This window comes from Phaethon aethereus (genome assembly GCF_964289735.1).
Source record: "Phaethon aethereus genome assembly, chromosome: 25".
In the NCBI taxonomy this organism is placed as follows: Eukaryota; Metazoa; Chordata; class Aves; order Phaethontiformes; family Phaethontidae; genus Phaethon; species Phaethon aethereus.
This window is the reverse complement of record NC_138601.1, coordinates 3397706-3410776: the sequence shown is the minus strand read 5'-3', so window position 1 is coordinate 3410776 and position 13071 is coordinate 3397706.

Genomic DNA, 13071 nt, shown 5'->3' with positions numbered 1-13071 from the left:
GTCTCTCTCACCTCCTGCCCCCGGTTTCTTTCACGGAAGAAGTGTCTCTCAGATGAAGCGGTTGGCTCATTCCTCTGCTTTGCTGCCTTCTGCAAGCCTTTTTTTGGCTTCAGTGTTGTTGCATCTTGTTTAGGAATCGGCGGGAAGATGGGTACCTGGGCGTAAGGGCTGCCTGAACGGGGCAAAGGGAAATAGGAACCAGAGTCACTGACTGTGTGACCAACAGCCAGCTGCCTCCTGCCTCTTGGTTTGTCTCCTCTTGCTGGGGAAGGACTTGGTAAATCCTGAATTTCTCACTCCTCTCAACCATGAGGCATGGGAGCTGCCATCCAGCATGCCCAATGTTAGCAGGCATAGATCCACAAAGACACCAGTGCCTTGGCTACAGTGTTGAGAGCTTAGTCTGCAGCAATCCATGGCAAGAGGGGCCTGGAGGTGTTGGGGTAACCCAGAGCTCACCCACCACAAGAAACTTTGTCGTGGGGTGCTTATGGCAGCCACCTTGCACAGACACCTCTGGAGAGCAATTCCTTTGCCCCTTAAGAGCCCCTGGAGCAGAACCCACTACAACTGTTTGATTTAGATTCTTGCCCTGAGAGGATTTTGGGCTAGATGGACTCCTGAAGTCAGCTCCAGCTCCATTTTCTGTGATCCTCTTGGGAATTACCTTGGGAAGGGTGTGGGAACACGGGGCTGACCCTGAGCCTTGCTGAACTCAGTAACAGAAGCACCGATCCTCCACCTTCAGGGAAGGCCATGTGCCAGGAGGGAACAGAAGAAGCTGTGGCAAAATGTCCCAGTCGGGTTGTCACCCTCGTAGCTCCAGTGACTTCCCTTTCGGGCAGAGTGGGAGTGACGGTGTGCAAGCCTTACCTTTGAGGCGCTCCACGTAAGCTGCTGCCTCCCTTTTGTTCATGGCTGAGACCTGGGCAGCGCTTACAAAGGAAGGGATAGGGTAAACTGCCTTTTTCTGAATTTTATGGGGCTTCTTTCTGTGACACTTGAGGAAGTCACCATCCATCCAGACTTTTTGGCCAGCACAGTCCCTAAGCTTCTGCTGGTAGTAACTAGGAGACAAAAGAGGGCGTCGTTGTCCCGTGAAACACAGCCCAGGGCCCCACTCGGCACTGGCTGCTGTGCGCTGGCATATCTGGAAAGACCAGGTACACGCGGATATTTAAACTGCAAAGGTGTGTGATAGGCACATGGTGGCATTTACAACAGTGTCTTTGTAGAGCAGGTGCCCAAGCTATGTAGGTGTTTTTGATGTCCAACTAGATATGAAACATTTCTGGAAACCTTGGGGCCCCATGTTCTGTTTTTTGTTATATAAGGCATAAATGTCCCAGTAAAACATGGACCTCCCTTCCCTGTCTCTCAGAGCTAAGGCAGCTCACCTGATAATCTGAAACAGAGTTCTCCGGGGCAGAGCTGCCAACTCCACCAGCTTCAAGAAGACTTTGAAGAGCAGGATTCCTCTGGCATCAACAGAATCAAAGCTGCCCGAGTCATTTTTCCCAGGGACTGGAGAGGAGGAGAGTGGTCAGAGCTGTGGCTGAGCCTTGTCTTACCTTCACAGAGGATCTGGACAAGTTATGCCATGGGGATCCATCCCCATTTTCTGCAGAGTGCTGGTTAAGTATCTATCAGGGAGGACAATTCCCTGCAGCTTATCATTAGCCAAAGGAGGTAAGGTTTTCTACTCTTTCTGTCCCATCTTGTAAGAGAAGAGTTTGGCCTCTGCTCTTGTAGCCAGGAACATCTGGACCAAATGCTGAATTCCTGCCCCTGAGACTGGCAAGCAGAACGATGGTCCTTCCCCACTGCTTTTCTCCGCCTCTTGGCCTGGCGGCAGAGCTAACCCTGAGCTGGGCTGTCATGGCACATTGAGCTATTGCTGTCTTGTCCAAGTAGGGCAGCCTTTGTTTTTTTGGGTCCCAGATGCCGATTTATTGCTCAGTATGAATTAGTCTGAGAATCAGGTAAATTCAGGTATCTCTGGATAAGTGAGGCTCTTGCTGGAGTAGAATGTCTCTGACTTACATATTGTCTGGGCAAAACACTTCTTGTCAATAATGATGTCCAGAAAGTCAGAGAAATCCACTGCCCTGTCGCCTTGCAGGCAAGTGGCATCTCTGTCAGCAAGGCAATTTCTTGCTGTAATGAAACACTGGGGTGAGCAGCTCAGAGCTGGTGCTGTAGAAAGATTTGCTACTGAAATCTAAAGGTAGGAGAAAAGCTGTTAAAGCTTTCACATGTATCTGGGCTGTGGAACTTGGTGCTTCAGCATGCATAAAGAGGTCCAAAAAGCATGATGTATTCATGAAGGATAGTCCCTGTTTAAGAGCTAAACCACAGCAGCCCAAGTACAGCCTCTGGCTCAGGAAACGTTTTGGTACAGTATTGCCTGGGCTGGGAAGGCACATGGAGGAGGATTGCTTTGCACACCCAGAAGTTGGCTCGGAACAACCCCCAGGGGAGTAACGCGTGGTCTAGTGTACTCACCGTCGGTGTCTGCACATGCCAGCTCATCGTACGCCTCTTGACCGGTTAAGTTAATCCCCAGCTGCTTAGCGACCACCTCCAGACTGTGAAGATTAATATTGCCGTCCGGGTCTTTGGGGAGTAAGTTGAAAGCATCGGAGAATGCTGCAGGCAGGGAGAGGACAGTGGGTTAAACAGGCTGGAGGGAGGCACTACCTAAATTACATTCGTTTGGAAAAAACGGGGATTTGAAACTGGGATTTGGGCGGGTTGTTCCTTGCTGCCAGTGGCAAAGCATCTACCTCTAAACAGCTACCGAGGGTGCAGGGGAGTCAGGGAATCTGGGCAGGGGAAGGGTGAGCCTGTATTTAATGTGAGGGGTGAGGTGGTTGGTTTAGTTCTAGCTCTGCGCTCATGAGCTTCAGTTATCCGTCTGTCAAAAAGGGTATCGGTGCTTCCTTCAATCACTGAGTCCCCAAATCCTTGGGACAGGGGATTGTCCCTTCCTTTGTGTATTCCTGGTTATTGTCTCAGGAGGATCATGCAATGCCGCAGGACCAAGCTAAAGGTCAAACCACTCCTGGCCATGCTGGCAACATGCCGTCCAGGGGGGAAGCCCATAACAAGGTGATATTACCTTTCCGTTGTTTCTGTGTCATGTTCTTTGCTGCTTTGCACTCCGTTCTCTGCTGAGGGATGTGTGGGAGGTCCCTGCCACGCACACAGAGGCGTAAAGAGAGATAGACAGACTGACAGCCAAGAGGCATGCCCTGACAAGAGACCAACCGATACGCAGCTTCTGCTGATGGAGCTGGAGCAAGCAATGCAGGCACCAGTCCTTCTCCCAGCCCTATGGGGCAGTGCTGGAAGGAGTGCTCACCACCCAGCTCCATGCTTGCAGCGATGGGAGTGAAACACTGTGTGGCAGCTCACGTTAACTGCTCAAGGCTGCACAGAAATGATAATGAGATCTCTGCTGTCTTCCCTAGCTCAGGCCAGCTTTGACAGAGGGCAACTGTGGCCACACTGGTGTGTGCAGGGGAGCAGAAACATCAGCCAGGAGGACTGGAAGCCTCCCCTGAACCTCCCTTGGCCACACTGCAACATTGGATGGACCAAGCTCTGTGACCCACAGCCCTTGTTGGGGCTGGTGCTCAGAAGCCTGGCCCAAACCACCACCCGTGCCTCAGCATTTCTTCTCTAGATTGGTAATGCCAACACACACAGCGCTGTATACAGGGATAGGTGTGAAGGCAGGACCCCTGCACGTGGTCACGTAACAGGGACAGCAGCATTTCCACACACCCAGTTTCCACCTTCACGCTCACCTGGTTGTCTCCCTTGGGAGGGGTTTTATCACTCTCTTCTTTGGCAGAGACTTTGTTGTCACGCTGGTTTTGGGAGCACAGCCAGGAGAAGGAACAACTTTTTCTGCATGTGGAAAGACAAATAAGCTGAGAGTCTCGTGAGCTTCCCTCCAGGCAGGACTCACAGCTGTAGCCATCACCAGCAGGACGGCTGGAAGGACCCTGCGATGGCACCTGTCCCTGTTTCGTGCTACCGCAGCATTAACTCACTGTCTCATCCTGTTCATGGGCAGCAGGCTACCCAGCAGTGGAAATCCTGTGCCCCCCCAGCATCCCCTGTCCTCTGCTACAGCATCTTCCCTATGGCTAATTCAAGGCTCCTCTTCTTGCCACTAAGCCTCTGACTGCCTATCCCGCCTGCAGCGCATGTGGAGGGCAGTTTATTCCCCTTCCTCTGCCCTTCCCTCCAGGGTAGCCAGTGCCTGGGACAGCAGGTAGCTCTGAGGCAAACTGCCACCCACAGAAGTGACACTTCATGGACAAGCTGGTTTTATGTTCTCTACCCCTTGAACATGGTGCCTCACAGTAGCCAAAGCCTGTCTAGTCACAGGGGGGAATTAACATCACACCAAGCTGTCTCTTGCAGATACTGTTCTCCATCTGCTAATCCAGAACCTGGTTTGGCTGGTGGATGTGAGGCCACACAATTGCAATCGCAGCACGTCCAGTCTATCACCCCAGCAGCATGAAGGTCCCACGGCATGGGTGGCTAAAGACCCGGGCTCAATTCCTGCTGTCACCCTAGAAAATCTGTGAGACACTGGGCAAGGCACTTTGGGCCATGCCCAGACTTCCAAGTCCCAAAGGAGATGCCTGAGGCTTGGCTAGACAAAACCTTGACCAACCTGATCTAGTGCTAGCAAGAATTGGCTCCATGTGGAAGGCTGGTCTGGAGGCCTCCAGAGGCTCTCTCCCTCCAGTATTTCTAAGATTCATTCACCATTCACTTTTCCCTCTTTCAGCTCCTCTGGGTTTGAATGGATCCATGGGGTAGCCCGGACAGAGCCTTCACCACTGACATCAACTTTGTCCCCTGTGAAGATTAAAAAACCCCTCTGAGCATTGTTTTACTTCTAAATCTGTGTGTTTTAAGTACCATCCTAAACACTTCAGCAAGGTGCTGACACCTTCTATGCACAGCCAGGACATGGAGGGAGATTGCTTATATAAAAATAAGAGCGGCGTTAGTAACATCTTTTCTCTTTCTCCAGCTCCGTCCTCCAGAGGATTTAAAATCTTTTCAGCCCATTAGTGAAATTAATCTTTCCTGCACGCAGGGAGGGGAAAAGCCCTGCCATCACTGCGACGAGGGGGAAGCAGAGCAAGATGAGGTGGCTTGCAGACAAATTGTGTCTTGAAACAAGAAGAGAAACAGAAACCAGAGGGTGTCAAGTAAATCTTTGTCAGTCTCAAGCAGCCCATCCTACATCTGTGATTTCCCACCCTCGTGGCTCAGGAGTTACGACACGGAGCAAGGAGCATGCCGAGAGCAGCATTGTGCTTTGATTTTTCCAGCAGCTTCAGGTTTGATGTGTTAATCTCTGATGGCCCTGAGCAATATTAGGGGTTCTGGTGGGAAATATGTTCAGCTGGAAAGTTGGACTGGGGACGCCGTGTTTGAATCCTCAATGAGAAGTTGGAGTTTAAGACTGTTTCTCTTGGCGTCCTGTACTCAGGAGCTTGGCTGCACAACCCAAGCGCTGTGAGTGCCATGTGTAATCGGATGTGTTGAGGAAGGCTAGTGAATATGGGAATTTGTGTTGCCTGTCTGGCTTCGGTGAGTCTGCACATGGCTGTATGAGCCCTGCAGTGAAGTTTTGGAAACTACTGCAGTGCTGGTGTGTCTCTGGCTCTCCCTGCAGAGCTTCAGTACCAGCAGATTTGCAGTTTGTTAAGATAGATGACCCTGGACTTCTCTTCTGAAGGACTCTTGTCTCGTCCCATTTGCTGCCATCCAGCAGCAACGTGGGTTACGGAGGTCTTGCTCACCTTCCCCCAGGGGTGGCTACTGAGCCGGCCTCGCTGCCTCCATGGATTCCCGAGGAATCACCTTGCCGTCAGCAGCAGGGCGAGAGCTGCGCTCAGCCTCAGTGCCAGTAACCGACACCAGAGCACGGAGGGGACAAGGTGCTGGTGTGGGGCCCGGCGGCAGCTACTGTACAAGCTGGGGGCTTCCCCAGGATGATGGATAGAGCTTTTCTCCTTCCAGGTGAAGGCAGGATGGAGTCCCTGGGCAGGGTCAGGCATTGAAAAAAGGGAAGATGGAAAGCAAAAGTGCTGGGGCTTGCCTCTCTACACTGTCGGGAATCCAGACTGACTTTGCTGGGCACAAACCCCCCTCAGAGCATGAGGCCTCTGTGGCAATTGGGGGTACGAAAACTAATGTACTGGACCCTGCTGAGACCGGGGAGAAGGATTTTACTACTGGAGGAGCAGTCAAGTCCCTCACCACCAGAGCCTTTCCTCTACGATTACCCCACGTGAGTGGGAACCCACAGCATTCTTTTAAGGGGATCAGTTACCTCATGTAGCTTCTGTGTTAACATCATGCCCTCATTGTCTGACAAGCACCAGTACAGGCATGCAAGCTTTAAACTAATTTCATGGTTTCCAGAGATTTCTAGGCTTCCTCCAAGGCAACAGACCTCAGATACCTTCCATGTGTCCTAAGGCTTCCAGCTTCTCCTTGCTGGTCAGGTGGACCGCGCTGGCCGTGGAGCCCAGGATGGAGTCGAGGTCCTGGGTGTTGCCTTCGTACCCTAGGATAGGGCCTGGGCAGTATTCGAAGGGAGCAAGGCGTCTCGCCAGCGGCAGGGACTGGCTCGCCGAGGAGGTTTCAGGCCTTGGCAATGACAGCGAAAGAGCAGCCAGAGCGACGCCATCCACAGCAGCAAGACTTGGCACCTCCTGTGGCTCCAGGGTCAACTGGATCTCCACCGTGGCCAGGTCAGAGCCCAGATTATCCACAGAGGCTCTGTCCTCTGTAAAAAGAAAGTGTTGGAAACCTCCTCAGCACGCTGGCAGTCAGCACAGAGAGACTTGGCAAAAAAAGGTTATTAATAATAATAATAATAGAGACTCCTTTGCCTTTCACCTACCCTTTCCATCTCAGGATCTAAAGCACTGTAGCCACAATAATGCGATGAAACTCCCTCCCCCTCAGGCAGGGTGGGATGCTGAGGCCAAGAAAGATTAAATTCCCTTTCCACTGGCCTTTCCACGGCCATTCATCACCCATCGCCTCCCTCCACACGCTGCACCATGTGTAACGCTCTAGACACAGCCCCCTTCTCCTTTGATACGCTGAGGGGTGGCATTTATATCTTGCTGAGGCACACTGAGTTCACACCATGCCACCTGTGCTGAGTAATGCAGAGCAAAAATTCAACACAAGATCAAAGGGAAGGGAGAAATGGAGAGAATTTAACCTCTGCTGAATGCGCGGCGTATCCCACACCAGCCGTGGGCCAAGCACGAGCTGGAGAGACCCAGCGGCCTCCCTGCGCTCCTGTCACTGGGCTGCTGGCTGGAGGGGCCATGTAGGAGGAGAGAGCAAGGAGGGAAATACTGCTCCCCACCTCTGATGTGTCCTAGGGCTTCCTCACTGGCTAAGGGGACCTTTGCGTTGGAGTCTGTGTCCTGGATGTCAACCGTGTCCCCTGCAGTATGGGAGAAGCTGGAGCCTAGTCAACGGGGAAATATGTTTGAGGAAGGAGAGCCCAAAATACGGACAAGAGACTCTTGGCTGCAGCTTTAAATGTTTCACCAAAAAGGTGGTTTACAACACTGAGAACTCTCATATCTGCAAAGGATTTGGTAATTGTAGAGAATGTCACCCCAAAACTGCTTCCCAAACCAGGGCCTTTTTGGCCAGATGTAGGCTGGAGGTCCAAGCTCTCCCCAGAGCATGGCACTCTCTCATCCCAGGCTAACCCTGACACCTTTACTGGCCTGGAGATTCTATAGTGGATAAATCCCAGAGCAACCCAGTCTGATCTCTCAGCTGACCCAGCTTTGAGCAAGAGGTTGGACTAGAGACCTCCTGAGGTCCCTTCCAACCTGGATTATTCTGTGATTTTGTGCCCCGGGAAATCTCAGCACTTTGTTTTTGGTTTTGGTTTTTTTTTAATTCCAGCTCTTTCTCTTCTTCCTCCACAATTCTTTAAGCTTTTTGCCCAGCAGATGCTCCAGATCCTGAACAATCCCAAAGTGCCAATGTACTCACCATCCATAGCCACACCCTCCAGTGCCTTCTGGTGATTCTGGTCTGGTAAGTGAGTTTTCACTGGGGCTAGGTGAGACTTCAGCTCTCCAACATCAACCCGCTTCCCTAGAATCAATGGGGAGATGTGTTTAATTTCAGAAAGTTTCCTAGAGACCTGTAAAACACAGTTCTGGGTTGTGAATGGGGCAGGATGCACCTTAAATCATCTCGTAGCTGCATTAGGAGGCACTTTGGCCATTCTTGGATTTATTAACAGACATCAGCTTACAAAAGGAGTTGATGTATTAATGGTCTTCAAGAAGAGGGAGCACTTCAGCGCTTTCAGGATTAAAAATAGCATTAAAAAGCATCCCAGCCCGAGGTGTTGCTGCAGGAGCTGTGTCTGTGGGATGGGTTGCAGAGTGTCCTCTGCTCTCTGGACACCTCCATGGGGGAAATTTCCCTGGAGATCCCTGTCCGCAGTGGGAGATGACCAGAAAGCACCACAGAAAGGTGGAAAGCATCTGACCCAGCACGTACAGACATCACCATCTAGTGGTCCCTAACACCAACAGCCTCACCGCGGCCCCAGATGCGCAGGTTCAGCAGAGTTGGAGTTATTACCGCTCACAAATGGCTTCTCCCAGGGAGCTGTGAGCAGCTGCCACCTCTGTCTTCTGCCCCCAGAGGTGTCTCTGGCTGCTCACAGTCCTGTGCGCTGGCCAACACAGCAACATGGCCCTGATTTTTTGGGGACAAAAGCCACTCCAGATTCCCAGCAGCTAGTCCTCATGGTCATGGGCCTGATCCTGCAAGCAGCCGTGCCCACTGGCATCAAGGGGCAGGGAACTTAACTAGACAGGGGTCTTGTCTCATCCCACAGCTCAATGGGAAATGGAGATCTGCCCAAATTGTGCAATTGGCAGCGCTCTGGTTTCTCCAGTGTGCTGGAGTTATCAAGGTGGGACAGAAGATTTCAGAGGAGCACGATGGAGCAAACACAGCTGAACTGGATGGGGAGGAGCAGGGTTACCTTCCAGCTCCAGCACAGCCTCATTCTGCTCTTCTCCCTCCTCGTATGGATTCATGCACAGGCTGGACATGCTTTTCCTACCAAGGGAGCAGATGGACACGTGTGAGACAACCCTGCCCAGCACCCATCCCTCTGCCGTGGGGACCCAGATCACCCTGGAGGGACACCCAGGGGTGGGGCTGGCTCAACCTCAGGCGGTCTCTGTGTTACCTGTCCTGGGGTGTGACAGCCACCTTGGTGGGGCTGGCGGCTCCGTGCTGCGGTGCTTGGGAGCAGCTCTCCATGGCACTGCTGGCCCTCGAGGCTTGCTGCTGTGGCTGATTCTGGCCATGGCTCATGTACTTGCTTTTCTTCTTCTTGCCCCGTGGCTGCCATTTCTTCAGTAACACCTCGAAGGAAGAGGGGGCCTGGGGCCGGGAGCACCCACGCCATCAAACATTGTCTGAGTACAGGCTGCGCTTGGAGGGGAACGGGAGGGACCTGGCAGCCCCCATCTAGGGGGCTCTGGGAGGGTCCAGTCCTCCATCTCTGGAAGGTTCCCAGCTCCTGTGCAGGAGTCTACCACAGGCTGGGCCACACCAGGGTGCTCAGCAGCGGCCAAATCCATCTCCAGGCCAAATCTTTGCTGGTGCTTCATGGGAGAACATACGGACATCCAGCCCCTGGCATGACCCCGCTGCATCCCCGGGGGTTGAGGGTTGTGTGTGGGTGATGGGTATGAGTTTTGGGGTGCGGGCACACTTCCCAAAGAACTCGTGTGAATGTGTGCAGGGGCCGGTGCTGCCCACCCTCACCTGCGTTGCTTTGTCTGCCTTTGGCACGTCCTTCCGGCACACCACCTGCCTGGGTGGATACGTCTCGGCCATCAGTATCATGCACCATGGGTCAGCCTCCCTGCAAAGTTGGCACCGTCCTCCATAACCCTCCCCTTCCCATGCCGCAGCTTTTCTGCCTTGAGGACAAGCAGGGAACATGAGGAGCCCCGAAGTGTGGGCAAATGTGGGCTCCTCCCGTCCAAGGAGGCACCCCCTCACTCACTTGGAGGTCTTGCTGGATGTGGACTTCTTGCTGGACTTGGCACTCCTGCTGGATGTGGAGGTCCTGCTGCGTGAGGACACCCTCCTGGGGGCTGGTGGGGCTCGGGACCAGGCAGATGTGTCCTGACTCTCTGCCGAGCCACATCGTGGTGGCTGCTGCTGAGCCTCGGTGGCTGCAGGGCCACAGGGTTTCAGCGGCTTGCAGGGCTCCATCCCTTCCTCGTCCCGGCCCTGCTGTGAATAGGGGCACCCGTGGGGCCCTGCGGACACCCGGAGGTCTCACACCCGGCGGGGCCGTGGCCGAGGGCACAGCCGGGAAGGATGTGACCCAGGGCTCTGTGTCCGTGGTGGGGCAGGAGGTGACTTCAGTGCCAGAGGCTGCCTAGCAAGAGGGTGCTGCAGAGCAGGGCCCCCCCGCAGCACCCCACATTCCCCCACCCTGCTCCAGGGACCCCCAGCTGGGTCTGGGTGACCCCAAGACTGGGCGACTGCCCCAGTGGCCTTGGGAGCACCCAGGCAGCACAGGGCCGTTCCCAGCTCACTGCCTGGTGTCATAGAATCATGGAATCACAGAATCTTTGGGTTGAAAGGGGCCTTTCAAGGTCGTCTAGTCCAAGCCCCTGCAGTGCGCAGGGACATCTTCAACTCGATCAGGGTGCTCAGAGCCCCGTCCAACCTGACCTGGGATGTGTCCAGGGATGGGGCATCCACCACCTCTCTGTCCCGGTTCTGCCTGATATCACAGAGCACCTGGTGGCACTGGTGGCATCCCCGGGCTCAGTGCAAGCATTGAGTTGGGACGGGGTCCAGTGGGGTCTCTAAGGCACACGGTGGCACAGGATGGGGACAACACCCAGGGCCTGAGGACAACTGTGTCTCCATCCCTCCACCTGCTGCTTGCTGGGCCCTGCGCCATGCCTGTAGCCCTGGGCAGGATCAGCCCCTGTGCCGGCTGAACGCGTCCCATGGGAGGAACCCTCGCTGGCCGGGCTCAGCGGGGAGAGCGGGGCAGGTTCCCAGGCTGGATCACCCGGGGAGGGCGTGGCTGCCCTCAACCCCGGGGCTGGCACCGCACCCCTGTGGCACCGCGAGCTCTGCAGCATCTCCGAGTGGGTGCCTGAACCATGGGCTGCTTCAGGGCAAGCACAGAGGGCTCAGCCGAAACCCCTGTGCCCCAGACTCCCTCCCCAGCCAGCCTGGGGGTCTCCTTCTCCTCCATGTTGCAGCCAGGCTCTGCCTTGGGCACCCCTTTGCCTTCCCCTCAGCCAGCCCTGCAGCTGAAATGCTCCTTCTGGGGTCAAGCCAAGCTGAGCCCAACCCAACCCAAACCCAGAGCCCTCTTAGGTGCTGTTAACACCAGCCCGAGCCCCCGCCCGGTGCAGCTGGGGGCACTGGGTGCTGCCCCAGGTGTCTGGACCCACTGCGCGGGCTGGGGGCACCCCATGGCCCAGGGGGTGTGTGGGGTGTCGGAGAGCCGGGCAAACAGGTTTTCTAGCACCTTCTGTGGTCCCAAAATACTGCTTTGAAGGGTGGCTGCTGGGTAGTCACTGAGTGGCTACTGGCAGACCTGTGCGATGTGGTGCCGAGTGGGTGCAGGGGGCACAGACAGGACCCTGCTGCCAGGTTTAACACCTTTGCCTCAGCCTCGTCCCCACTGGGATGGGCTGGCAGCAGTCCCAGCCCAGCTCCCCTCCTCCACAGCTTCTGCAGCAGACTGGAGGGCTCACAGGGCCGTGGGGGGCAGGACGGGGGGCTGCTGGCATTCACCCCACTTGCGATGAAGCGAGGTAGCTGCCAGGAGTACCACAGTCTGCAGCAGGCTCTGGCCCACTCTGTGTCCCCAGTGTGTTACCCACCCCCAGGAGGGCACCAGTACCAGAGCAGAGACCACCATGCGGGGCCCACAGCCCTGCTTGCACCACGTCCCCCACCCCAGCTCCCTGAGTCATGCTGGGGCTCCAGGGGCTGCCCACAGGGCAGGAAGCCTGGACACAGATCACCGGCATGGACACTGACACTGCTAGTAATTTGAGGTTTTTAAATTTTATTTATTGTTCTTTTTGTGCTGTGAATCGCTGCCGCTCTGGTGCATCCGAGCCCCTGCTCTGGGGCTCAGCCCCAGCTCCCCCTCCAGCATCAGCGACTGCTGCCGGCCCGCAGCCAGCCCTCGCTCCCACGCTGCGGGGGACAGGCCAGCCAGGGACCAGGGACACACAGCCACCAGCATCCTGGGCATGAGGGCTCTGTTGCTTTTTGGTGCAACTGAGGGGAATAGAGCCACCACGCTCTGGCTGGGGCAGGGACCAGGCAGCAGCACTGTTACAGCCAAACTCTGCTACCGGGACATTTCTGTTTTTCCCTTCAGGACAAACCATGGACGACACACAGCCCCAGGCAGCAGGACACAGTCTGAACCCTGCCTGCTCTTCTGGAACCCTGAGCTACACAGATAACCAAGCGTGGTGCAGTTACGCAGCCCAGAAAGCACAGAAAAGAGAGAGAGGGATAACGGGTATCATGACCCTCCCCAGGCTGCTGCCTGCACATCCATTGCTTTGTGGCATGGGGACGGTGGAGGGGGACGCGGGGAGCTCAGCACCATCGCCGGGGCTGAGCCAGGCTGCAGCTGAGTCCAGCACAGCTGGTGCTACATAGAGTTGGCCAGTGGTGCAAAGTGAGTGCACGGGGAGGAAGGAGGAAGGGCACTGCGATGCCGGGGCGTTTGCTTTTCATTGTCCTGCGCCACAGCAGCGCCAGAAATAAGGGGCTGCGAGAAGCAGGGTGTGCCAGGTTGCTCGCGTGGTCTCCATGCAATGGCTCCTGCTTGCTGGCAACGAGTGGAGCTGCCCTGGCCCCAAGGAGAGGGCTCCTGTACGCAGTGGGACCGCATCTGTCCAGGGGGTGAGGGGACTCTCCGAGCGGGCATGGGCCATGGAGGAGAGCATG